This window comes from Spea bombifrons, chromosome 3 (genome assembly GCF_027358695.1).
Source record: "Spea bombifrons isolate aSpeBom1 chromosome 3, aSpeBom1.2.pri, whole genome shotgun sequence".
Lineage (NCBI taxonomy): Eukaryota > Metazoa > Chordata > Amphibia > Anura > Pelobatidae > Spea > Spea bombifrons.
This window is the reverse complement of record NC_071089.1, coordinates 42,195,063-42,219,132: the sequence shown is the minus strand read 5'-3', so window position 1 is coordinate 42,219,132 and position 24,070 is coordinate 42,195,063. Positions and strand designations below refer to the sequence as shown.

The following is a 24,070-nucleotide window of genomic DNA, read 5'->3' as shown; positions in this document are numbered from 1 at the left end:
TCCTGTAGGGAGGTAGAAACACCTCGGGAGCGACCATCAGGTGTGGGGGGCTCAGCAGCAGTGCGTTTGGAGCGCCCCATCGTCGAGTGTAGCAGGATGAAAGCGGATGAAACTGCGAGCGGCAGCGGAGCTAAGAGCTCAAGCAGCCATTCCGTCTGACGGTCGGACACGCCCCCCAACTCTAGTCAGTTTTGATGTAAATAGCTTATATACCTCGATCAGACACGAGCATGGCCTTGAGGCTACAAGGTTGGCCTTTCAGAGATTGGATTTTAGAGATGAGGTTGTAAATTTTCTCATGCAATTATTGACTTTGGTTTTGACGGAGAATTATTTAGTGTTTTTGAATGATTTTTATTTACAGTTGAAGGGTACTTCGATGGGCTCCAGTGTGGCGCCCACATACGCAGGCATTTTTATGGCTGATCTAGAAGAAAGATTCATCTATCCTAGTGATTTGTTTAAAAAACATGCGATGAAATGGTATCGCTATATTGATGATGTGCTGGTGTTGTGGAGCGGCACATTGGAGTCTCTCGACAGTTTCTTTTGTTTTTTTAATTCTGTCTCCACTTCGATCAAATTGACAATGGTGGCAGATAATTATAAGTTGGCTTTTTCGGACATCTTAATTTCAAAGTCTTTTGAAACTGATGTCTTCAGAAAGCCACAAGCTAAGAATACTCTTACATTTTTCTAGCTGTCATCCCCCATTTATGTTTCATTCAGTATCACACAGTGTCACGAACCGGGTGAATAGGTCTAATAGGAGCCCAGGTGCAGGGAATACGAGTTGCTCTGCCTGTACTCCACGATGCATAATGGCTTGGGGTTGTTCCAGACAGGCGCAGGAAATAAACCACAGACAGAATATGCAGTTAATATCTGTATTGCAGATGATGGTAAAACGATAGATAGATAGATAGATAGATAGATAGATAGATAGATAGATAGATAGATAGATAGATAGATAGATATAGATAGAAAGTCTCTTGGCTGGCGGGGCGCATGGATAGAAGCCCTCTGGATGGGACACACACACACACGACAGGAAGCCCTCTGGATGGAGCACACACACACGACCGGAAGCCCACTTGCACGGCACACGGCAGATAGCCCGCTTGCAGGAATGATGATCAGGAAGATCATTAGTAAGAATTGGCATATTCTGTCTTCCAGTTATCCACAAGTTATCTATTGGGGGGGGTTTGGACAAGAAGGGCTTTCTTCAGATACCATTTTTTTGATCATATCATCTATGTCTACCATCAGGACTGGGTTATTTGAATTACCAGTCCTGGCTCATTTCTCTGTGTATCGCCACAGCATTGCACAACTGAAATTTCAGATTATTGAACAAATTCCAGAAAATTTAAGAAGGGGAGATCGAAGCATTTTGGATTAGAGAGCTGAATACTCTTAGTCCAAAAGGGTTCAATTCTGATTATGATGTGGCATCTCTTATTTATATAATGATAATATTTTTAAGTGAATTTTTTATTGATTTTTTTTTTTTTAAATAATTTCCGCACCAGGGCCCTGTGGCTTCTAGTTATGCCCCTGGTTGGGGATTCTCATCATTAACACACACTTGGCAAATTTCTTTAAAAATAAAGTTTGCATTAATTTGAATCCTGCAATCTAAGGTCATGTGATGCCGGTGCTTCTTCATAGAAGCCCCAGCGGAAGTAAAGGGGAGAAGTGGAGGTTGTCTGCCCGCATCGGCAGAGAGGAGTATTCTCCGCAGTGCTGAAAGGGACCTGGATCCTCCACCCTGGCAGCTGGTGGGCATCTGCACGACGCACAGACAAGCTCCGCTTCTGCCCTCCTCTTCCACTAGGGCTTCTATGGCTGAGCACCGTCAAAGAAGCCAAAGTACCCTAAGTTTGTCAAGTCTTATCTAATTTTCTTTAGGTATATAATATACAATATTGGTATCCAAGAGGAATAGATGCCCATTCGTCATGGCAAAATGCCTCCATGCAGGGGCGTACCTAGAGTATTTGGCACCCGGGGCGGATCCTGTAAGTGGCACCCCCCCCCCAAATGTAAAGACATCTAAAAAATTATGTTGGCAAGAATATTTATTGCACCAATTTGTAAACTGTATGTCAACTGTAAACAACAAGAAATCTGAAAAAATAAATTAATAACTTATAAGTAAAATAAATATGTTTAAATAACATTTACTGAACATATAATAGTGCTTTCTTTAATAACCCCCCCAAAAAAACAACAAACACAACAAGTTTCTAAGAAGACCTAACAAATGAGTGACAAACATTACAAATTAAGTACTGGCTAAGCAGCTAAAGACACTATAAACTAAAAAAAATTCTGATATTATAATCAGGAGTCACCATAACATTGTTCTCTTTTCATTTAAGCATTTGCATATATAGTGGTGTTGCCATGTCGACTCATGATTATATATACCATATGAACCAGACACTGACTGTGGTATAGCATGACACCTATCACTATATACTGAGCCAGGCAGTGACGGTGGTACAGCATAATGCCTATCACTCTATACTGAGACAGACATTGACGGTGGTGCAGCTTAAGTAATTTCATTATATATTGAGGCAAACATTACAGTGAAACAGCATAACTCCTATCACTATACACTGAGCCAGATACTACAGTGGAACAGCATAACACCTATCACTATAACTGAGCCAGATATTGATGGTGGTACAGCATAACCGCTATCTTTATATACTGAGCTAGACACTTATAGTAGTACAACATAACTATCATTATACACTGAGGCAGACATTGACAGTTGTGCAGCACAACTGCTATCAATATATACTGAGACACGCGCTGACAGTAGTACAGCATAACTGTTTCCATTATATACTGAGGCACACGCTGACGGTGGTACAACATAACTGTTATTATATACTGAGGCCCACATTGCCGGTGATACAGGATAACACCTATCACTTTATACTGAGCACACATTGACGGTGGGGCAGTGTAATCCATATCACTATACACTGAGCCTGACATTTACAATAATGCAGCATAACCCATATCACTATATACAAAGCCATTGATGTGGTGTAGGCCTACCACTTCAGTGTCTGGCTTAGTATATAGTGGTAGGGGTTATGCTGCATTATTGTAAATGTCTAGATCGATGTATAGTGATAGGGATTATGCTGTACTGCCCTCAACTGCAGATCAGGGGAAGACTGTGAGAGTCAGTACAGCCTTCCCTTCTTCTGACTGCACCGTGACATTGGGAGGTCCTCTCCCCGTAATCATCCCCAAAGTCCATTTGTCCCCTACGTCACTAAACCACAACTCTCTTTTAATTACTCCCTGTAGTTCAGGTATAGATCAAATAAACAACACATGGAAACAGCACGTGCAACTGAATAAGACATAAATATCCTGTATTTACAGGTATACATAAATAATGTATGGAAACATAGCATTGCAGGTATAAATCAACAGAACACACAAACCCAGCATTGCAGGTATAGATCAACTGGAAATCACTCAGCACTGAAGGTATAGATCAAATAAACAACACATGGAAATAGCACCCCAGGTATTGATCAACTGAATAAGACATACAAATCCTGTATTTGCTGGTAAACATAAATAATGTATAGAAACATAGCATAGCAGATATAGACCAACACATTAACACACAAACCCAGCTTTGCAGGTATTGATCAATTGGAATTCACATAAAAACTCAGCATTAAAGTTATAGATAAAACACCCTAAATTACAGGCATAGATCACAGATTGCACACCCCAAAGCCAGCGTCCACATTGCCCACATAGAACCTGACCAGCACCCTGCGGTGGGGGTGCAAGGCCTCTGTCTTCCAGCTCTGCCACTGTACGGAACAGTATAGAGTGATGGGAGTTATGATGTACTTTAGAGCATAATTATAATGAAAAAGACATTGGAAATGGTACAGCATAACACCCATCACTCTCACACATTTACCAATCAACACTTACCAATCCACAGATTCCACACATACCAATCCACAGATTCCACACATACCAATCCACACATATACCAATCCACACATATACCAATCCACAGATTCCACACATACCAATCCACAGATTCCACACATACCAATCCACAGATTCCACACATACCAATCCACACATACCAATCCACACATTCCACACATATACCAATCCACACATATACCAATCCACACATATACCAATCCACACATATACCAATCCACACAATCCACACATTCCACACATACCAATCCACACATTCCACACATACCAATCCACTCTCACTGTCACTCAGTCTTAATGAATGATTTCCTACCTTCTTTTCTACTTCTTTTCTTCTTACAGCAGTCTTTTCTTTTTACAGCAGTCTTCCTCTTCGCTCCTCTTCTTCTGTCTTCTTCCGGGTCAGAGGGCACTGTGGGCGCGGCTTCAGTGCCGCCGGGGTTTGTTGTCAGATCCCGGCGGCACTGAAGCCGCGCCCACAGTGCCCTCTGCACAGCAGCAGTTGCCGCGCGAATCGCAAGGGAGCAGTATCGGAGGTCTTTAACAGACCTCCGGCTCCCTTGAATGATTTTAAGCCGGTTCAAGGGGCATCAACGTCCGTTTTAAAAGAGTTTAGGAGGCGATTGATGATCGAACTTCCACCCCAGGACGCGCCGTGACCGCTCTGGAGAGCGGTCACAACCGAAAAGACTTTGCCACGCGCAAGATGGCGGCGTCCTTTAAGAAAAAAAAAAACTCTCCAGACCCTCCTGAGAATATGGCTCCACTTGCAGGTTGAATAGGTACTGCATTCAACCATGCAAGTCAATGGAGCCCAGCTTTCTAATCACAATGTGATTAGTAAAATACATTTTTTTAAATAAAAACAAAATTGTTAAAAAAAATAAAACAAAAAGTAAAATGTTAAAATAATTTCCCACTGATGTCACCTTCAGGGGAACCTTCAAGTTCCAAAAATGTAAAAAATACCCACACTCACCCGCACTAACTCTCTGCCCCAGCACCCCCACTCACACTCTGCCCTGCACCCCATCTCCCACTCTGCCCTGCACCCAGTCTCCCACTCTGCCCTGCACCCAGTCTCCTACTCTGCCCTGCACTCCCACCCACACTCTGCCCTGCACCCACACTCACACTCTGCCCTGCACCCCGTCTCCCACTCTGCCCCCAGTCTCCTACTCTGCCCTGCACTCCCACCCACACTCTGCCCTGCACCCCATCTCCCACTCTGCCCTGCACCCAGTCTCCCACTCTGCCCTGCACTCCCACTCTGCCCTGCACCCAGTCTCCCACTCTACCCTGCATTCCCACCCACACTCTGCCCTGCACCCACACTGACACTCTGCCCTGCACTCACACTCTGCCCTGCACTCACACCCACACTCTGCCCTGCACCCACACTCTGCCCTGCACCCACACCCACACTCTGCACTGCACTCACACCCACACTCTGCCTTGCACTCACACTCTGCCCTGCACCCTAACTCTGCCCTGCACCCCCACTCTCCCACTCTGCCCTGCACCCAGTCTCCCACTCTGCCCTGCAACCCCACCCCCACTCTGCCCTGCACCCCCACTCTCACTTTGCCTCGCACATAGACACTCGCACATAGAGAATCACTTACCTCAGCTATGGACTCGTTCCAACCTTCAAGTAACTTTATACAGCAGACCAACACCATTTCTTAATTGAAGCGTGTCAAATCCGGCGCTCAGCAAGGTCACGTAACTCATTGAAGGCGAAGACTGCAGAGCGCGTAGCAGAAGCAGAGAAACGCTCGTGGAGGAGGTAAAGCGAGCCGAGTGATGCAACCACAAATCGATCGCTCGGTTAATCAATAACAGAAATCGTTGACAGCGATTTCCTTTATCGATTATATCGATTCGTTGTTTCAGCCCTAGTCCCAACACCGGAGGAAGGATGACCACACTTCTACTTTCCAATTAGAAAAATGCACACGTCCCAAATGTGGGCTTTTAGCCCCCAAAAACCCGACAAACTGTACTCAGGAGATGTTGCTCAACACATATTGGGGTGTTGTGTGACAGCAGCATATACCAGGAGCTGTAAATTCATACCTAAAGTACATGTGTGGGGAAAAATACACACACAAAAAAATACTACTGCAAAGTTTGAAAAAATGCTGGTGGTAGAATTAGTGCATGGAAAGAGTTACAATACTAGCATCTGAAATACCCTGGTGTGTCTAGTTTTCAAAAATAAATGGTTTGTCTTTTAAAGACGTGGGACGAAGAGCTGAGGCACAGCCATTGGGTCTGACTGCCACACGATGCAGGGGCGTACCTAGTGTTTTTGGCACCTGTGGCAAACACTGTATGTGCCCCCCACACACACACACACTTTAACCCCTTAACGACAATCCACGTACATGTACGGGGTTGCCGTGCAACGAGATAACGACAATGCCCGTACATGTACGGGCTGCCGTTAAATAGCTGCATTGCCGCGATCGCGGCGTTTTCGCCGCGATCGGCGGCTTTGCAGCATCCACGGAAGCCTCCCAAGTGAGGCTGACCGTGGATCCGGGGAGGGCAGCCCTTGGCAGCCCTCCCCGGAAGAAAAATGGCCGCCGCCGCACCGATCATGAAAGATCGCGGTGGCGCCCGGCTAAAACAGCTTAGGAAGCGATCTGAATCGCTTCCTAAGCATAAATGGTGTTACTGACATGCCTCGATATCGAGGCATGTCAGTAACACTACCCCCCTACCCCGATCACCTTGTGATTGCTCCGAAGAGCAACCACAAGTGCCATCCTGTAAATGACGTTGCCGTCATTCACAGGATGGCATCAACAATAGATTTGAGTTCATAGAGGGTCTATCCAGACCCTCTTGTGAACTCTCGAGCTCCTCCTGCAGGTTGAATGCAGGTACTGCATCCAACCATGCAAGGTCAATGGAGCCCAGCTCACTAATGAGTGATTAGTAAAAAAAAAAAAATAAATTAAAAAAAATTTAAAAAAAAAATTAAAATTTTTTTTAAAAAAAATAAAAATAATATGGTAACATATAAAAATCCCCACTGTCACCAAAAAAAAATTAATAAGCAAGTCCTAAAATTCTTTATCTTTACAAAAATTCCAGCATGGAAAGAGTTAAAATATTGGCATTACAAATGCCCATAGGGTGTCTCGTATTAAAAAATGCATGAGTGGATGGGATAAATTGAATTGGCCGGGTTCAAAGGTGTCCCAAATATGGGACATGGGGGCAGTAGGATCAGATGTCTAAATGGCCAAAAAATACACACCTCACAAAGGCGGCCTTTTACCTCCCAAATAACCCAACAAACCCATGCATGTGGGGTATCACTGCGCTCAGGAGATGTTACTGAACACATATTGGGGTGTTGTTTGACAGGGACATATACAAGGAGCGATAAATTTATACCTGAAGTACAACGTGTGTGAAAAAAATATAAAAAAATGTACTGCCATAAAGTTTCACAAAGGCTGGTGGTAAAATTAGTGCATGGAAAGGGTTAAATTACCAGCATGTGAAATACCTTGGGGTGTCTAGTTTTTAAAAATATATGACTTGATGGGGTAAATTGCATTGGCCGGCTTCAAAGATACCGGAAATGGCACATGGGGGGAAGAATTACCAGATTTGGAAAAAAAGGTTTTGAAATAGCAAAACGCTACCTGTACTTATTGCCCCATAACGTGCAGAAAAAAGCAAAAAAAACATAAAAACATTGGGTATTTCTAAACTCAGGACAAATAGTAGAATCTATTTAGCAGGTTTTTTCATTCGTTTTTGCAGATGAGTAAAAGTTTTTTGTTTAAAAAGTGAGAAAAAGTAATTTTTTAACAAAAAATCCCCATATTTTATCATTTTTTTTTATAGTAAATTAGATGATATGATAAAATTAATGGTATCTATAGAAAGCCCTGTTTGTCCTGAAAAAAACAATATATAATATGTGTGGGAGCACGAAATGAGAAAGAAGAAAATCACAGCTAAACAGGAACACCGAAAAATGTTAAAATAGCCATTGTCCCACAATATACTACGAGTAATAACCCCTATTGTCCTTAAGGGGTTAAAACTGCATAGTTTCTATGGTTAGGCAAACATTGACAGGGGTACAGCATAATTTTTATCATTATATACTGAGGCACACATTGACGGTGGTACAGCATAACTGTTATCATAATATACCGTATTTGCCCGAATATAGGCCGCACTCCCCCCCCCCCACTTTAAGTCTTTAAAGTGGGGGTGTGGCCTATATTCGGGGTCTAGAGCCCAACGCCCGGGACATGCAGTTCCGGGCATGCAGCAGGGTTAGGATACAGATCCCCCCAGCGGTGCAGGGGACCTGCATGCTACTCTCCGATATGCTCAGACAGAGGTTGTCTAAGCGCATCGTGCAGACGTTCACCGGCAGCGGCGATGCGCGTAAACAGCCTCCTCTGCTGGCACGTCTGCACTATGTGCTTTAACAATCTCCCTTGCTTGGAATTCCCACGGGGGGAGTCCCGGCAAGGGAGATTGTTAAAGCACATCGTGCAGACGTGCCGGCAGCGGACGTTGTTTATGCTCGCCGGTGAACGTCTGCGCGGTAAGCTTTAACAATCCTCCTTACCAGTGCAGAGTCCCGGGTGTCTTGCGGGGCCAGCGGGGGGCATCTATTCTACGCAGAATGGTATACAACTTCCGGTGCCGGCACTTCTGCACTGGTAAGTCTAGGGGAGGGGGGCACATCTTGGGGGACACACAGAGTGGCAGAATATCTCGGGGGGGGACACACACAGAGTGTCAGCATGTATCGGGGGGGGCAGAGTGGCAGCATGTCTTGAGGGGGCAGAGTGGCAGCATATCTATTACACTTTAAATTAAATTTTTTCTTTAAAAAAAGGCACCTAACTTTTAGGGTGCGGCCTATACTCAGGTGTGGCCAATACTCGAGCCAATACGCTGTAACACTGTCAATGTGTGCCTATACATTGAGCCAGACACTGACAATACTGCAGTACAACCCCTATCACTATATAGTAAGCCAAACATTGATGTGGTGTAGGCCTACCGATTCAGTGACTGGCTTAGCATATAGTAGGGATTCAACAAAATGAAAATTCTGTACCAAAACTGAAAATTCAGCATTCGCCAAAACCGGAAAAAAAAATAACAAAAAAAAAAAATACTTTATTAACCCCTTAATGACAAAGCCCGTACCTGTACGGGCTCGAAATGCATTGTTTTCAATGTCGTTTGGGACCGCCCATTGTCCTTTAGGGGTTAAAAGTAACACACCAAAATTAGACAAAAAAATCAAACATATACACATTATATTTATATATATATATATGTATATATATATATATATATATATAATTAACAGCAATCACAATCCTATCATCCCCAGGTTCTCACATGTGCTGGCTGACTTAGCATGATAGGAGTGTGATTGCTGTTTGCAATCATATATATATATATATTAATACTGTTATTGGATTATTCTGTCCAATAAAAGTGTTGTTAACACACCAAAGTTGGACGAAAAAAATAATTGATAACAGCAATCACACTCCTATCATGCCTAGGCAGCCAGTACATGCTGGAATCTGGGCATGAAAGGAATGTGATAACAGCCTCCCTATGCCATGCTATCCCCTTACACTTACACATCCATGCTATCTGAAACCCTCATTCACGATCATTCAGCATAAACTACAGCATAACACCCATCACTCTCACACACTTACTAACAGGGACGGGGGGGGCAGCGCCGGCCGGCGGAATCAGCACCCAGCGGCCGTATGCGATGGCCGCCAAGTGATGGGAGCAGCGTGAGGGGTGAAAGCTCCGCCCCCTCGCACTCACCTTTCACCCCTCACGCTGCTCCCATCACTATGCGGCCATCAGATTGTTGGAAATCGAATCTAAACGGCCGCTGGGTGCTGATGCTGCCGGCCGGCGCTACTTTAATACTTTATTTATTTATTTTTAATATGGCAAGCCGATCCGGCATATTAAATAAATAAAAAAAAGGATTAAAGTAGCTCCGGCCGGTGGCATCAGCACCCAGCGGCCGTTTAGATAAGCTTTCCAGCAGTCTGATGGCCGCATAGTGATGGGAGCAGCGTGAGGGGTGAAAGGTGAGTGCGAGGGGGCGGAGCCACTTCACTTGACTTGCCCCCTAGGCCTTAGGCTGCCAGCCCTCCCCTGCTTACTAATCCACTCTCCCTCAATCTTTTCCTACCTTTCCTCTGTCACTGTCACTTTTCCTCTTCGTGCTTCTTCTTCTGTGTCCTGTCCTTCCGGTGCACTGAGCGCGGAAGATGGTGGGCATGGCTTCAGTGTTGTGCGCTGGGATTTGACATCAAGTCCTGACGCACAGCCACAGTTGCCACCCGCATCGTTTCTGGAGACATGCCGGAGTGGTGGCACCCCTCGGATGAGCGGCAGCCGGGGCGGACCGCCCCCCCCCCCCCCCCGCCAGGTACGCTACTGGCACGACGGCCGCATTCAAAGCGTTGAATGTTCGTCTGCTGGCCGTCCGGCCCACTGGCCCGGATTCAGGGCGGCCTGGGGGGCAATTGCCTGGGGGGGCCCTGACTGGGTACTTAGCTTCCGTCTGCCCAAACCGTCGTCCCTCCGAAGTCCCTCGACGCCAGCAGCTGCCAACAGGATTCCCCGACACCGACCGCATGGCCTCTGGCTCTGTCAGACGCACGCGCCCCCATGTGGCCAATATCAGCTGTACGGAATCGCGTTTCATCCAGGATCCGTACCACCTCTTAAAGGAACATGTCACCTATGTGTTCTGAATTAAACCTGGCAGCAGGGCTGGTGCAAGTATTTTTTCCACCCTAGGCAAAACATAATTTTGCCGTCCCTGGTTCCACCCCCACAAGCACCTCCCCTTTTTCCACACCCACTTATCCCCCACCTCATTTCATTCTTGTTAACTAGCTCCCACTCCTCCCCATAGTGACCTTGAGCCGCGGATGCGCTTCTAATGAATCACCACGGCCAGCCCTGGAACATTTGGTGCACGCACCACGCCGCCCAATGGCCGTGCCTCAGCTCTTCGCCCCACCCCTTTTAAGACGTGGGACGAAGTGCTGAGGCACGGCCATTGGGCGGAGCGTGCACACCAGCCCCTTTAACTTCATTAGGCGCCAGTGGCCGAAGAAGGCGGCCCGGCTGCCGCTTTCAATCCCGCTCACAGACGCTTAGCGGCTGTTTTGAGTGTTGGTCTGCCGGTCGCCTGGCCCACGGACCGACCGCCCCCTCCAAAGTTCTTTGCCTCTAACTAGATTCCCTGAGCTGTCTAGTATTTGGAAATATATAGTTTTAGGGGTTAAAGTGAAATATGGGACCACTACTGTCTCTCAAATGAGACGTGGACCCAGCAAGCTAATTTGTCGAAGTTCCATGTTTGAAAACGAATTCGCATGTTTCAGTTTTGAACCCGCAGTGTCAAAGAGACATACCCTACCTATGCATATGGGGTATTCTTGTAGTGGGGGGGTTAGTCATTTCACATACCTAGAGAAATTTTTTTACTGAAACACCGTGAATGGGATTGTTAAAAATGAAAAAAAAAATATGACATTTTACTTCATGTTTAGGACAGACTGGCACTAAAATGGTTAAGTCAAAAGGGTTTATTTTTCTGGCCGCTACTGGGGCCCAACTCCCAGCTTACCACATTTAAAAAAATATTGTTTAGAGACAGCGATGCGCGTCATTCATATTTAACCCTGTAAGTGCCCAAATAAATGAAAATCCCAGGCATATATCTGGACAATTACACTTTATATATACAGTTTTTTTTTCCATTTGCACTGGTTATATATATAGTTTTTTATAGGTGAAACTGTCAAAATATTTCCTTTTTCTCCTAATCTTCCCCACATTTGTACACATTTTTCATACATGTCCCACAAGCTCCCAGACTAGGAGCCAAGAACCCTTATTTTTCCTTGACTACCTAAAATATGTAACCGGGAGAAAGAGGCTAAAATCACTAGGTCCCTTGCCCAGGAACGTATCCCCAGCTGCCGCATACAATAAAGGTTAACCCTGGCGGCTGTAGTACGTTCTTAGATCGAGCAAGGTAGACACATGGTGGACTGATCGCTTGGATCACCATATGGAGTGGGACGTAGCTCCTATTTTCATTGGTTGCTACGTCCGCACCCCCAGAACCCCATATATGGTGTGTCAGGTAGCTCCCTACCTGATTGGCTGAGAGTTTAAAGGGACAGCCATGAATACAAATACCTGCCCCCTCTAAAGTGATTGATCGCCCCCTTACCATAGGTTGCAGTGATTGGTGCCAGGGGTTCTGGCACAAATTCAATTAAAGTTACCATTGTGTTACAGTTAATCCCATTAAACCCCCTTTGTGTAAACTGTGTTATCAAGATAAATGTACTGTATAAATATACTGTTGTCGGGACTAATAAAGGATTTGTCTGCTGAAACAAGAAAGTATACAGAGACACAGAACTAACGAATCAACAGCCAAGAGTAGCTATAGCTCTTGGGGAACCGTTACAATACTAAATGATAGTTTATGTGTATAATTATTATTAAAAAGAAAGCCCTACTTGTGAAAACAACAAAAACCAAAGTATATTTCTGCATGTAAAAAGCCCTCAGATTTTTGTCTGAAATTAAAGGGCACAAAATGAAATTTGTTATCCAAAACACAAAGGACCAAAACCTTATTGAAAAATATGCACAAGCCTTGTGTTGTACTATGTACTATGTACTATATTTAATTAAAGTGGCTCAAATAATCACTAGGTTATTATTTATTGATTTTGCATATATATATATATATATATATATATATATATCATAAATGTCCCTTTTAGTGTTCTTAAGCATGGTCTTCTAGGGCAATAAGGCTCAGGGACACAGATTGCTGGTGCACAACACAATATATGCCCAAAGCCTAGCACCCAATGTAGCCCTCTCCGGCTATACTTTGCCAGCCCAGATTAAGCAGTCTAACTACTCACTTCACTTCCCTGTCATACCTAGCTAAACCAGGTTCTGGAAACATCCCTGAGATGCTCTGCCGCATAACCATTTTGTGCTATGTTGGCATAGCCTCTGAAGTTCATATCCCGTTCATATGAAGTTCATATCATAGCCGTCTGATGTCATATCCTGTTGCACAGGTGTAAAAATGGCTGCGTGTATGGTGTGACTGGCAACAAAGGTAAATACACCACTGTGTACTAAGGTATATTTTCTCATTAGGACAGCGTAAGCTCCCCTCTTCAAATGATGTCATTTGGTAAAACTCAAATACAGGAAACATTATCTTGATAGAGCATCCTTTATTATTAATTATTTACGCAAGTACTTTAAAGAACAAAAGAGATCAGCTCACACTAATGGCAGAAGCTTCTAAGTGCTTTAACCCATTTAAGGCTGAACTATTTTTTTATTTTTGTACCCTTCATCATAAGGCTCGTTTAACATTTCTGTTGCTGAACACATACTGTGGTGTTAATTAATAAGGTTTTGGTAGCAGTATAAACTGCTTTGTGTGCCTACTATGTAGGAGGTGAGAGTAGGTTCTCACACTATTGAGAGTGTGCCTTGACGTGGCGGGTGAGCTTAATTATGCTTTGGCCAATTCATATAACCAAAACCTCTCATTTAATTATGTTTATATATTTGTTGCCAACTTTATTAGGGTAAGAAGCACAGTCAGGTTTTGTTTCTTGTATACATTGTACAGCCAACACACTGTTTCTTGCAGCATGCTTACACCTGTTTGGTAGGCCTCGTATTACACATTTGTATCTATTGAGCCTGTGACTAGTAGTGATGTCCGGATCATGAACGAATCGTTCATTTGATCCGGTTCTTTTTAGTGATCCGGATGAGTCGGTTCACTAGACTGAACGATTCGTTTGTAGCGGTTCAGTCTGTGAATCATCATGCAGCTCTAACCTGATCCTAGAGCTGTGAGTCATCTGCAGAGCACTCTGGGGTCAGGTTACAGCTCATTAATTCTCACAGGAACGATGACTCATAGAGTCAGAGAGTCGTTCAAAGAGTCGAATGATCCGAAGAGTCGAATGAACCGAAGAGTCGAATGAACCGAAGAGTCGAATGAACCGAAGAGTCGAATGAACCGAAGAGTCGAATGAACCGAAGAGTCGAATGATTCGAATCTTACAGGGATCCGGATCTTACAAGGATCCGAATCTTACAGAGATTCGAATCATTCAGAGAATATCACTGATACCATACTTTTATAAATAAATACATTAATAATGTTCACACTGCCCCCAGGATTTAGATTCCCCTGAGTTTGCCCCCCTTTACCTATAACTGCACCTACAGTTAACTTTATTAAATTAATTAAATTAACCCTCAGTCATCAGCATAAAATTAACCCTTATACCCCATCAACCATAACTGCCCCTGAAATTAACCGTAAAGATCCCATTAACCATAACGGCCCCTGAAATTAACTCTAAAGACCCCATTAACCATAACGGCCCCTGAAATTAACCCTAAATACTCCATTAACCATAACTGCCCCTAAATTAATTGCATGTACTCCAGATAAATTACCTAATAAATTGGTATGGTTGATGGGGTCTTTAGTGTTAATTTGGGGGCAGTTATGCTTAATGGGGTGTTTAAGGATAATTTAGGGGCAGTTATGCTTAATGGGGTCTTTAGTGTTAATTTAGGGGCAGTTATGCTTAATGAGGTGTTTAGGGTTAATTTGGGGGCAGTTATGCTTAATGGGTCTTTAGTGTTAATTTAGGGGCAGTTATGCTTAATGAGGTGTTTAGGGTTAATTTGGGGGCAGTTATGCTTAATGGGGTCTTTAGTGTTAATTTAGGGGCATTTATGCTTAATGAGGTGTTTAGGGTTAATTTGGGGCAGTTATGCTTAATGGGGTGTTTAGGGTTAATTTGGGGGCAGTTATGCTTAATGGGGTCTTTAGTGTTAATTTGGGGGCAGTTATGCTTAATGGGGTCTTTAGTGTTAATTTGGGGGCAGTTATGCTTAATGGGGTGTTTAGGGTTAATTTGGGGCAGTTATGCTTAATGGGGTGTTTAGGGTTAATTTGGGGGCAGTTATGCTTAACGGGGTGTTTAGGGTTAATTTAGGGACAGTTATGCTTAATGGGGTGTTTAGGGTTAATTTGGGGGCAGTTATGCTTAATGGGGTGTTAAGGGTTAATTTTAGGGGCAGTCATGGTTGATGGGGTGTTAAGGGTTAATTTTAGGGCAGTCATGGTTGATGGGGTGTTTAGGGTTAATTTAATGGTGAGGGTTAATTTAATTAATTTAATAAAGTTAGCTTAAGGTGCAGTTGCAGGTAAAGGGGAATGTAAATCCTGGGGGCAGTGATTATTAATGTATTTATTTATAACAGTATGGTGACATTCTCTTAATGATTAGAATGCCAATGAAGGCAGAGAGTCGTTCAAAGATCCGGATCTTACAATGATCCGGATCTTACAATGATCCGGATCTTACAATGATCCGGATCTTACAGTGATCCGGATCACTGTAAGATTCGGATCCCTGTAAGATCCGAATCTTTGAACGACTCTCTGCCTTCATTGACATCACTGGAGGCAGGGGGGAGGATTCATAATGAAAGGGGCGGGGCCAATCGTTAGTGTGCCTGCACGGAGTTACTGGAAAACAGTAACTCCGTGCAGACACACTGAGTGATCCGAAGATCCGGATCATGAATCGGATCATTTCAGTGAACGAATCGAAATGATCCGATTCACTTTAATGATCCGAACTTCCCATCACTAGTGACTAGCTTAGCGCACCACTTCAAATGATAAGGTGAGTTTATTTCACACAGGCAACGTTTCGACGCACAGGTCTTTCTCAAGCTTTCTCTCTAAGGCTTGAGAAAGACCTGTGCGTCGAAACGTTGCCTGTGTGAAATAAACTCACCTTATCATTTGAAGTGCTGAGCCTCTGCTTCTTTATTTTGGATTTATTGAGGGACTTGGTGGTACCCTGGCTCGTGCACCATTTCACTGCTGAGTGCTGCATTCCAACCTCTCTTTTTGTGTAGCTTAGCGCACCGACATTTTTTCTTTTCCCTGTTTGCACATATTGGGGTGTTGTCTGACAGTGACATTTACTAGGAGCTGTAAATTCATACCTAAGGTAAGTGTGTGGGGAACAATACACACAATAAAATACTACTGCAATACTACTGATTTTTTTTACCCACACACATTGTACTTCAGGTATGATTTAACATACCTTAAGTACAATGTGGGTGGAAAAAAAATGCAAAAAAATTACCATCACAAAGTTTGACTCTTTCTTAGTCCATAGAAAGAGTTAAAATACCAGCATTTGAATTATCCTGGGGTGTCCAGTTTTCAAAAATGGTGTAAACTGCATTGGTACTCTGTGAGTATTCTCCCATGGTCCAATGAATCTTTAAAACACTTTCCAAACAATGTTAGGGAAGTTTTCCAATTGAAACTAATAGGCATGCTTTCTGCTCATGTGCATGGGGGTACAAATAAACACTCAGTTGCTGCGTTCACAGAACTAGCCCTGGAGTCAACTGGTGGCAAACATATTATATGTCATATAAGCACTTTTTATTTTGAAAGAATGCATATTAAGGTGTTCACTGAGAATGTTAATATGCATTATTCTATTGTACGCAGGGGTGTGTTAACCCCTTAACGACATTCCACGTACATGTACGGGGTTGCTGTGCAACGTGTTAACGACAATGCCCGTACATGTATAGCTGCATCGCCGCGATCGCGGTCTATCCAGACCCTCTTGAGAACTCGTGAGCTCCTCCTGCAGGTTGAATGCAGGTACTGCATCCAACCATGCAAGGTCAATGGAGTCCAGCTCACTAATCAGTGATTATTAAAAAAAAAAAAAAAAAAAAAATTAAAATTAAAAAAAAAAATATTTCAAAAAATATGGTAACATGTAAAAAATATATGATTTGATGGGGTAAATTGCATTAGCCGGCTTCAAAGATACCCGAAATGGCACATGGGGGGAAGAATGACCAGATTTTGAAAAAAAGGTTTTGAAATAGCAAAACGCTACCTGTACTTATTTCCCCATAACGTGCAGAAAAAAGCAAAAAAAAAAATTGGGTATTTCTAAACTCAGGACAAATAGAAGAATCTATTTAGCAGGTTTTTTCATTAGTTTTTGCAGATGAGTAAAAGTATTTTGTTTAAAAAGTTAGAAAAATAAATTTTTTAACAAAAAATACCCAGATTTTATCATTTTTTAAAAAATAGTAAATTAGATGATATGATAAAATTAGTGGTATCTAAAGAAAGCCCTGTTTGTCCTGAAAAAAACAATATATCATATGTGTGGGAGCATGAAATGAGAAAAAAGAAAATCACAGCTAAACAGCAACACTGAAAAATGTTATAAGAGCCATTGTCCCACAATATACTACGAGCAAGAACCCCTATTGTCCTTAAGGGGTTAAGGTGGATGCAAGGGGTGCACCGCACCCAGGAGCCACGAAAACAAATATGCCACACACTTATCGTTAAATCTGCTTCCAAGTTAAATGTAGTGCAGAGTGCAGCTTACCGCTTGAGTAAGCTTGTCAATTGTATTGAGCAGTGCAAACAAAATAAAAAAAAACAAATAAAAAATAAAGTGGAAACGATAATAATAATAACCTGTAAAGCCCCATACCCCTCCCTTAAAAAAAAAAAAATGTAAAAAAAAATATTGCCTCTCACAAGAAAATGCATATTTTCTAAAATTGTGTCATATGAGATCTGACCAACGGGTTATTTAGCCAGATTGGATATGAATAAATTCACTTAAATCACTTTCATGAGCTGAATGGATCTTTTATCATTTATTTTCATCAGAGAAGTGTATAAAACAGGCTTGAAATATAATTCAGTCTCTCAGAGAACACAGGGTCAGATTAACATGGTAAAGTCAATTGAATTCGAAGAAGAAACGTTGATTTCATATTCTCCAATTGGTCCGAAAAGGCAGGGTAAATTCACAATCTCATTAACGAGAAAACAACAGACAGGGTAGCAAAAACAAAGGTTGATTCAAAATAGGTAGTCAAATTCACAGTCCAATTTCAGAACAGGCAGGAGTTTCTGATAAGGGTTTTATAACCTTTCAGATGATCTGGAACAGATGATTTTATTTCAGGCTGCTCAGGAGCAAAATTCAGCCGTTTATCAGACTCTCAACACATTAATCGTGCCTTGAGGTACAGGTGAACCAAGCTTTTATAATGCTGTGAGGTCAGGTCAGGCATTCTTAAAGGAACAGTATTAAACATATATTTCACTTTGGAGGCTTTTCTAGCCATTAGATTATGTTGGAATATGACAAATTGCTACATATATTCCTTCCTCCCCAATGCATTTTTGGATTTAAGGCCTTAGATTAGTGACCTAGCTGGCCGTGGCTTAACAGTCTGCAGCATCCCTTTTTGATGTCTGTATTGGATAGGAATGTATAGTTAACACAAAATTATTTTGTCTGTCAAAACTGTCCCAATTTAGGCGGGACAGTCCCGCATTCCCCTAGCGATGTCCCGCTTTGGCGTCCCATCTTTAAGCAGCCGGCTTCTGTGTGCCGTGCCGCTTCGGGACAGCGGTGCGACGCTGTAGGGGGCGGGCTCACAGAGTCAAGAGCTCGTGTGTCCGTCAGTGCAGTGGAAGAGAGCATGGAGCAGGTGGGGAAATAAAAAAAGGGTATGTGGTTCAAAAAAAAAAATAATAGGGGCTGGCCTTCTCCTCATTATGTATTGTTGCCCCATCTCTTTGATGCCTCTATTATGTTTTAATGCCCCCCATTGTGTATTTATGCCACCACCCAGCCCCCTTTTAAGATGTAAGTGATGCCCCTAGCCAGCCCCCCTTGAGTATTAATGCCCACACAACCTACAGTGGGGGAAGGCAAGGGATACTTACAGCTATACTAAAAGGGGCTGGCTGGTGGTATAAATACACAATCAGTGGCTGGCTGTGGGCAACACACAAGGGGGTTAGGGGTTTTACATAAAGGGGGTCTGGCAGGGGGCATAAAAACATAGTAGAGGCCTGACTGGGGGCAATACATAAGGTTGTGGGGTCACCGATACACAAGAGGGCAGCTGGGGCCATTACATGATAAATCAATATTAAAGGGATTAATATAATTTTAAAAAGAATGGGAGGGAGGCTAACATTAGAATTTTTTGTAATTTAAAAAAATTGTGGACTACTCTTTCAGTGATGCTTAGCCAGCATCATGGTGGACACCTGGCTGGCTGAGCATCATGGGAATTGTTATTCACAGCTAACATTTGCAGCTTTATCAACTGTTAACTTAATTTCCCATGATACTCAGCCAGCATGGGTGTGCTATCTGGGTGCTGGCTGGGGCATTGCCTGGATGGGCAATCTGCATCTTTGGAAGGCTTGTGTGTGCAACCTTGGTGCAAAGTGGTGCTTTGGAAAGTTTTGTTGTTGCAATCAGGTACTGTGGGTGTAAGGGATGTGGGTAGTGATGTCCAGATCATGAACAAATTGTTCATTTGATCCATCAACCGTAACTGCCCCTAAATTAACCCTTAACACCCTATCAACCATAGCTGCCCCTAAAATTCACCCTAAATCCTGGGGGCAGTGAAGATTATTAATTTATTTATTTATAAAAGTACGGTGTCAGTGATATTCTCTGAATGATTTGAATCTCTGGAAGATCCGGATCCCTGGAAGATCCAGATCCCTGTAAGATTCGGATCCCTGTAAGATCTTTGAACGATTCTCTGCCTTCAGTGACATCACTAGAGTAGGCAGGCAGGAGGGTCCATTGACTGTAATGAAAGGGGCGGGGTCAATCGTTAGTATGTGACTGCAGGGAGGGACTGGGAAACAGTAACTCCTGTGAGTCACACAGAATGATCCAAACTTCCCATTGCTAGATGTGGGGGCAATAATGTAAGGAGGGCAGGAGAATTCAAGTAAAGGGCTCTGATATAGATAATGCATGTTACTGTGTAATATTACCTGGCTAGGGCTCTGATATATATATATATATATATAATGCATGTTACTGTGTGATGTTACCTGGCTGGGGCTCTAATATATAAGAATGCATGTTACTGTGTGATATTACCTGGCTGGGGCTGTGATATAGAAAATGCATGTTACTGTGTGATATTACCTGGCTGGGGCTCTGATATAGATAATGCATGTTAATGTGTGATATTAACTGGCTGGGGCTCTGATATATGCATGTTGCTGAGAAATATTTTCAGCGTAAGTAGCATGGATTAGCACCAGTGTTAAGGCTGATCTGCCTTTGCTGTTGTATAAGATTCATTTAAATATTTGTAATTTTTTTTTTTAGTAAATTGGTTTGGTTGAATTCATTGTGTTGGTTATTTATTTATTTTTTTGAACATGAAATTTTTATTGCGTTTTACATGTTGATGGACACATCACAATGCGAGATGGTAAATACACAAAAAAAACAATCGGAGAGTTCACAATACCTAATGATCATAACTCGCCGAGTACAGGCAGAAAAGGAGTGACATGCATATAAAAGTAGCAACTGGACTGCCAGTAAAATCTCAAGATTTTCAAAATTTTCTAAATGTAATGAACAAATGAAAACACACAATCCAAGAAGAGGATAGGAGAAGAAGAGAAAGAAAGGAAGAAGAGAGGGGGGAAAAAAAGGGGAGAAGGGAGGATATAAGGACACATCCATCACGAGTCAGTGATTGCCTTTGTATACCAGGGAGTACGCATATTCCCCAGAAGAAGGCCACCCGCCACAGGAGGGAACGTGTGCGTATAATAGTCGTACCAAGCCTCCCAGGTAGAGTGAAAAAGATGCAACGTGTTAGAGGCCATATGTGCCATTTGTTCATATATACGGGTCGTGGCGATAGAGTATAACACCTCACGGATCGTGGGGGGGGGAACCCTTCCATTTTCGAGCAATGCAGATCTTTGCTGCAAGCAAAACATGCGCTAAAAGTTTCCTACACGGCGCCTCTAGTGATGGTGGGAACATGTCAAGTAAAGCCACCTCAACCCCCTCATCTACAGGAATGTGTAGCATTTGAGTAATGAGACGGAAGACATGCTTCCAAAATGATCGAAGGGCAGGGCACGCCCACCAGACATGTAACATAGTGCCCACCTCACCGCATTGCCTCCAACAGAGCGGGGATGAAGAGGGATACATTTTAGCCAGTGTAGCAGGTACATAGTATGTACGGTTTCGAAATGAGTGGCATTCCGGGACACACCCTGGAAGTTCGCAGGGCATCATACCACAGCCGACATCATAGGTGCGACCAAGCTCCTTCTCCCATTGTAACATTGACCCCAGACCCATGACCCAGCAGAGCCGCATAACAAAAGGAGATAGCCTTCGGGACGTTAGGCGCCTTTTGGCAAAGCGTGAGAATCGGTGAGGTGGAAGCGGAAAGGGCAGAGTGATCCAGGCGCATACGGAGAACATCGCGGAGCTGTAAGTATTTGAAGAAGTCCTGGCGAGGCAGCGAATAGAGAGACTGTAATGACTGAAAAGTCTGCATCCGACCTTGGGAGAGGAGGTGAGAAACAGAGGTAACACCCTTACGTATCCAGTCCTCCAAAGAGACGTGCGGCAGTAGGGGTTTCAGGGATGACAAAGGGGCCAAGCCATGGAGCCCAGAAGGAAAGCCCAACGCAGGACGGTTCGCATCCCACACACGCAGAGAAAATAAGGTTGTGTCTAGAAGATCCAGCAACGGAGGCCTGAGGTCCCTGGGGAGCCATAGGACATCACGTAACAGAAACGGAGAGGCATATAAAGATTCTTGATCAACCCATGCCACCTGATGGCGAGGGGAGAAGAGCAGGAGGGATTGAGCGAGACTGGCGGCCAAGTAATATTTCTTAATGTCAGGGACTCCAAGCCCTCCTAACAGCTTAGAGCATTGGACAACCCCTAGCTGGAGTCTGGGACGCTTGTTGAGCCAGATAAACTTGGACAGTCATGATTGCATTTGCCGAAAAAAGCCACAGGTATGGTGACCGGGATCGTGCGGAAGAGATACAGCAACTTCGGTAGCAAATTCATTTTAAAGGAGACTATACGACCCAACAAGGAAATTTCCAGTTTGGACCATCTGTTGAGGTCATCGCTGATCTGATTCCACAGGGGTAGGAAGTTGACGCGGAACAAAGCATCAGGAGATTTGGTAAGTCAAATCCCCAGGTACGTAATGTAGTCGGATCCCCAGGAGTAGTTAAAGGACCGGGATAGGTCTGCAATCAGAGACTCCCAATAACCAATGCTCAGAGCCTGCGTTTCAGACCAGTTGACCTTATAGTAGGTTCCAAATGCTTCCAAAAGACGAGACAGGTTTGGCAACGTGATCAAAGGCTCCGTGAGGGTCAAGAGGACATCATCCGCGTATAAACACAATTTCGATTCGACCGACCACATAGTAAATCCACGGATATTAGGATCAGTCTGGATAGCAATCGCTAGCGGTTCCATAGCCATAGCGAAAAGGAGAGGAGAGACCGGGCACCCCTGCCTGGTTCCATTGTAAATATCGAACGGTCTGGAGAGGAACCCCGAAGTGTAAACTCTTGCTCTGGGTCGGTGGTATAGAATTTCAACAGCCGCAACGAAGGTATCCGGTAATCCAAAGGCCCGCAGTACCGACAGCAGGTAGCCCCAATGTAGAAAGTTGAACGCCTTCTCGGCGTCGAGGGAGAGTAGGATGCACGGAGAATTCGTCTTGCGAGAGAGCGAGGTAATGTTGACCACCCTCCTCGTATTGTTAGACGGTTGTCGTCCCAAAATGAAGCCGACCTGGTCGTTTCGGATCAGAGTCGGGAGTAAAGCATTCAACTGATTAGCCAGAAGCTTTGAGTATAATTTAGTGTCCGTGTTCAGCAAAGAGATGGGCCTGTTGCGTAAAATCTCTGAGGTTACTGGGGCAGTAGAATCCGTGTCTTGATCTTCCCCATCAGAGTCAGGTTGTGAGAGCAGGAAAGGTAAGTCGCCGCCATCTTGAGGCCCACTACCTGGCCGGGCACGTTTGGAGAAATAGTGGGGAAGCTTGTGCGGGGTCTTTTTAGAATGTTTTGTCGACATCACCGTCGAGTGAGGAAATCAAATATCGAAAAGAAATGCAAAAATCGTCGGTAAATCAACCGGTAGAGCCGCTTATTTGCTCGTGTGGTGGCAGAGCTCTGCACTCACACGTCCATCGAGCTCCGTTGTCAGGCCACGCCCCCCATGTTGGTTATTTTTAATATGCATGACTGGGCGGACAAAAATGAAGTGTGGCGATGCGAGCGCGACATTGTAAAGTGCAATTGCTTGTATTGGTGAGAGTGATTTAATCTCAGGCATTATCCTACAAATTTCTCTCGCCGTGGTACCGTACACCCTGTCGGTAACATGCTATGTTTCCGGATCTCTCAAATGTTTGTTGGAGGTGTGGGCAGACGGTAGGAACTATGCTTCATATTTGGTGGGATTGTCCTCTTATTGTTCCTTTCTGGAAAGCTATTCATGGCACTCTTAAGCATTTTACTGACTCCCCACCACCTTTCGATCCTGCTAGTTGTTTGCTGCACCTTACTTCCCTGTGGGTTTCTGTTTATAGGAGATCGGTAGTTAGGCATTTGTTGAGCAAAGCTAAAGCCCTGATCCCCCTGTATTGGGGAGACACGTCTACGCCTTGTAATCGGGAATAGGTGGTGCGGGTTGAGAACGTACAGGTTATGGAAGATTTGGTGGCCAGATCCGATAGTCTTGGCAAACGTCATCGTCATACCTGGTTTTATTGGTCCTGATTCTTGGCAGATCCTTCCACTCAGAGCTATCTCACTGATTTTGATTGTTTCAGCATGTTCTGTAGATGTGTTTCTCCCTTGACTGGGACTCTCTCATGCTTGTCTTCACTGTCCTATGGCATATCCTGCTGGGTCAGGATCATGATGTGTATTTTTGTCTCTCTTGTCTACGGAAAAAGAGGATGTTTAGGGATGTATTTGGATAGGAGGGTACTTCAAGGG

At 43.8% G+C, this 24,070-nt stretch overlaps 1 protein-coding gene across 1 annotated transcript in view; it reads right to left on the bottom strand.

Annotated features, from left to right (window-relative positions):
• Nucleotides 1–24,070, bottom strand: part of PHACTR2 (phosphatase and actin regulator 2) — a 222,831-nt gene that overhangs the window by 166,288 nt on the left and 32,473 nt on the right. The window lies entirely within an intron of this gene.